Source organism: Lactuca serriola, chromosome 8 (genome assembly GCF_051521515.1).
Source record: "Lactuca serriola cultivar US96UC23 chromosome 8, Lser_US96UC23_V15, whole genome shotgun sequence".
NCBI lineage: Eukaryota > Viridiplantae > Streptophyta > Magnoliopsida > Asterales > Asteraceae > Lactuca > Lactuca serriola.
The window spans coordinates 160,106,100-160,111,140 of NC_136415.1; the positions used below are offsets into that span (position 1 = coordinate 160,106,100).

At 29.3% G+C, this 5,041-nt stretch overlaps 1 long non-coding RNA gene across 2 annotated transcripts; it reads right to left on the reverse strand.

Moving 5' to 3' along the window:
- Nucleotides 1–2,365: 2,365 nt before the first annotated feature.
- LOC145069321 (uncharacterized) lies at nt 2,366–4,291 on the reverse strand. 2 transcript variants are annotated; one of them, XR_013689451.1, is made up of 4 exons: nt 3,810–4,291; nt 3,513–3,599; nt 2,875–2,940; nt 2,366–2,680 (listed from the first exon to the last, which is right to left on the reverse strand). It is a non-coding gene; the product is annotated as an uncharacterized LOC145069321 (long non-coding RNA). The 2 variants fall into 2 exon arrangements; XR_013689450.1 differs by having other exon boundaries at nt 2,366–2,555; nt 3,810–4,288.
- Between the last annotated feature and the right edge of the window lie 750 nt (nt 4,292–5,041).

A 5,041-nucleotide genomic window follows, 5' to 3' on the forward strand; every position in this document is an offset into this window, starting at 1 on the left:
TGCAGAGATGTTGAGAACAAGTTAACAGCTTACAACTTTCATCACACTTTGTAACATGTTGAGCAAAGTGTTAATCTTTGATGATTTCATATTTTACATGTGTTTTCCGTGTGGTATAATTTATATAATAGAAAATACTCACTGATTTGTAAGAGTCCTTCGTCATTACAAATAATACAAGATAAGGCATGATAAACATAGTTATGTTTTTGCTATACATTCGACTCACATAAAATGGAGTTCGTTTGCATTACAAACGTTTTGGATAGACTATAATAGATATAGTTTATGTTACATATACATTGCAAACAGTTATGTTAAACTATAATAGGTATAGTTTATGTTTCAATTACATTTCAAACTCATTACCAAAGGTTTTCAGTTCATATAAACGGGGTGCAAATACAAAGCACTGGGTTTATACAAAAAGGGGTTTTCAGTTCAGTTCACATAAATCTGTTAATGAATAAATTTGTGAGACATTCGCTTCACATTACCTCCAAAGTAACAAAATCAAAAGTCTTGTAAATTGTAACCAAAGTCTCTTGTAAAGAGAATGTGATAGTTGTGTATAGATCTATATTTGATCTGAAAATCCCACACCTGAGCTGCATGCAATAACTAGACCGGCAGGTCTGGGGTGACAAGTGTCATTTAACTTGCGATGCCTGAAGAACGTCGTATTACGAGGCCGTCTGAGTCATAGTATGGTTAGAATAACTTACATGTGGTATTAATAAATATAAGATTTACGGGTTTTTACTTCTAAATATAACAAGTTTATGTCGATTTAAAATTGCATGAATTTCTTTAAGTATGACAAAATATTTGTACATTTCGGTCTTGACTTCTAAGAGTACAATGCATTACATAAGGAAAATATTGGATTTTTCTTGAACAAACATCACTTTTACGAGAAAGAAAATTTAGCATCACCTTTAAAAGCTTATAAACCCACCAACTTAAATGTTGACACTTTTTCAAAATTACTTGTATTCTTAGGAAATCAATAAACAGATAATCAAGTGCTTTTGAGGATGGGACGTTAAGGCGTCAAACTTTTCATTTTTGTCAACATAATGTAATTGATTTGGAAACATGTAAACTCATACTATGGTGTAACTTTTTCAATTATATTTATGTTAGTTGTGTTTACTTTGATCAGTATTGCAATTGTTGTTATGATACTATATATAAAGTCCTCCACCCCTGGACGCTTCCGTCTTCCTTAATTTGGGGGTATGATAGTAAGAGGTTTGTACTATACTTAGAACTATTTTACTAAATTATTTGAATTTCTTATGTAATTTGATTTGGAGAATGGAATGATGAATTTTAAGATGGATGACTTTAATTATGTTTTTTCCTTTTATTATTACAATTGGACTTTCATGGGAGTTTTATGCGGTTCATGAACTTTTTGTATTCATTGCAAGACAAATAGTCATTTCTATCCAATTGGGTTGCAGTTGCATAATAAAAGTTTATTTATTTTATGAGAATATGTTAGCATGTACCACAACACAGTTTTTGAAGTTTCAATTTTTTTTGATCAGATGTCCTCCGAGACGCCGCGTCAAAATGCTAAAATTCAATATTTTTTTATAAGTTACAAACAAAGGTGACAACAACCTTTATGGTGGTGAGTACTTTTCTTAAATCGCAGAAATTTGCAAGCCAAACTTTTTAATTTGTGGAAACTTATATCTTATTAATTTATTAAAATTTTATAAAAAGAACCATTAAAGGGGACATGGTCAGTACAAATGGTGCCATCATTAAAAGATATTATTAAGTACAAATGGTACCCATTACATGCACAAAAGTCAGTCCACTACAAAAAAAATTAGATTAAACAATTAATAATGACAACCTTTTAGTAATCTATTGTTCTATTAATGATCACCACAATACTAATAATAATAATAATAATAATAATAATAATAAAATAAAGAGATGTAAAATTAGTCTCTAAACATTGTATTTATGTATATACACTATCTGTAGTGTTTCTTTTTTTTTTTTTGAAAGAGCTATCTGTAGTGTGTGTTTATCTGCAGGTAAGATGCTTTTTCTTGCAGTTATTAGAAAAAAAAACCATAAAATGCAACTAAGATTGTAAAATCAACATTAAAATGTAAGTATGTTGCTATTTCTTGCAATAAGCCAAAAGCAAGATGTTGTCAAATACCTGTAAAGGTAACATCTTGTTAAGTTTCAATTCCAATGCACTTTAAGCGCAATATACTTTGTGTTTTTTTTTTTAAATTTCTTATCGTTAACATGAGAATCAAAAATAATAATTAGCTTTCTTTCTATTGTTTTTAAGAGTAAAATAACTTATGTTGTTAACTTTCCATAGAAATGGACTTTAAGGGTAATATACTTTATGTTTACAATTAAAATTACATGGAAAAGAACAATATACTTTCGAGACCATTAACGAATTTTACAATATTAGCAAATAATCACACCTTAAAAGTAAAAGTAATAACAACGAACTTTCTTATGACCATCCATGTGGGCAATGTTCTTTGAAAGGGCAGGAGTTTGAGCTACACCCATAAAATATCATTATATGTCAAGACTTAAGCATACTTACCTCATTTATGATTTTTGAAGATTACGAACATTTTACAATAATATGTCCAAATCAAGCATCTTGCATATTTTAATCAACCTAAATATCAAAATAGTATATAAACCCATGAATGGTACTTGCAGTAAAAAAAAAAAACATTGTAGGCCATTTACCAAAATACTTGCAAGTTGCAAAACCGAACTTCTACTCATACATTTGGGAGACCAAAATAAAATTTGAAAATGTAAACCCAACATGTTACTAATAAATTTAAAATAGAATATGATTGTTACCTGAAGACAATCAATCTTCGCTAGAATTTTGATTATCCGAAGCTTTTCTTGCCATACAAATCGAACCTAGTACAAAAATACTAACATAAGAATTTGATGAATGAAACTCGCAATTCAATCACTTAACTTAATAAACTCAAATAATCCATAAGTTTATTCATTAAGCTAAGTATTCAAATCACTTTTTGCTTTAAAAAACAAAAAGATTAAATGTGAGGGTTGCCAAGGTTACTAGCATCACATAGCACTTTAAACATCAAATGTACTACCACCAAGATCAAACAACCAAAAGAAAGTTTACTTGTCATATCATAAAACACCACATCAAAATTTCAAAACCTAACCTCGTACCAAAAATTAATGTGAATATGATCAATGGGAAGATGAATTGAGGTAGATTTGTAACAACGGAAATTGGTTTGTCATTTCCATATATCGTAAGCTAAACATACCTAATAGGAAGCATTGCTAGGTCTGATCTTGCTGAATGTTTCACTATTTGACTTATTATTAAAGCACAACAAATTACTCTATTATTCATCGTTCATCATTGCTAATCCTTTTTACCAGTTTGTCCAGCCAACTCCAATTCCAAACAAAAATTCATAAAAATCGACATCAAAAGAAAACTAAAAAACCTTTTCATAGTCTTCTATTACTTGCGGCTCCAAAATTTTTCCGATCATTACATCATGCTCCAATAGTCAATATCTGTGAGATTTGACCTACAAAAAAAATCAACTCCATGGATAGAAAAAAAATATGACAACTTCATAAACATTTAGTTTCCTAAGAAACACAAGACTAAATCGAGATAATCTTTGGAGGAAAAAAATAGAACTTAAAGCTTCAAACTGATGCTTAAAGAAAACCTAGATAGACGAACCAAAAACGTTTGAGTAGAAAAGAAAAGAGCAAAACCAAAATTAACATACCTAAATCGAAAGATCATAAGCATGGTGGAGCATCGATGTGTTGGAGACATGGTTTCCGATTTTTCATAATTAATCGATGGGTTATATTGATTTTACAACCGAAAGGAGTGAATTAGGGATTTTTAAATCCAAATCAAAGCGAATCAAAGGTATTTTGGAATAAAGCGAATCAAAGGTATTTTGGAATCAAGGGACAAACAATCGGGTATACTTTGCCGATTACCTTTGTTGTAGATGAGATTCGTAATCGATGCATTTGGAGGTATATATAAAGTAGATAGAAGCATAGGGTATCCGATTCGGTTTGGAAAAGATTGTAGATGGTTTAACGGGATTGATGATCTTTGAATTCAAATCAAATCGGTATTAGGGATCAAAATGCAATAGGCTGGAAAAACAGTCAAAATCGTCATAATCGAGCTGTGACACGTGGCAAGAAAGGTGGTTTAAAATAGTGACATGTGGTGGCTTAGGGATTCTTTTATTAAGATTAGGTTAGATATCGGCACCTTGATATGGGATAAATATGGGATAAGATAAGAACGCAACAAAATTTTGTTAAATTTTGAATTATTCTCCCTATCCATCCGTAATTAAAGAATTTGAAATAATGTTTGTATTAGTTAAAATTCAACATTTGACTAAATATGTTCTATAACAACAAATTTAATATTATTTTATCTATAACCTTTTGTTTTTTAAGCTTAGAGATTTGAACGACTTAAAAAAAATTATTACTATTATATTGAATCTATTTATAGAAATAGTGAGATTTTTTTATTATATATATATATATATATATATATATATATATATATATATATATATATATATATATATATATATATATATAGGGTATAGGTCATAAATGGTCAAACGAATGAAAATTATAATCCAAACCCATAAAATTTTTAAGGGTTTTGAACGAATCAGGTTCAAAACCTGCTCTATTGACAAGTATATTTAAATATAAGAAAAACCCTATAAAAACTAATACAATATAAGGCAAAAATGTAAAATTTTATTTTTGAAAATTTCCCTTAAATCAACCTCGCTACAAAGCTTGTGGAATGTGGAGAAGACACGATATTACGTAGTGACCACGTTTTGTGTCAAAAATAAAATGCTTTGTTGGAATCATTGTGGAGTTTATTTTTAAACATGAGTTTGTGAGCTGGTTTAATTTTTATCAAATAAAAAGATAAAAAATAACAGACGTGTGTTACGGTGTC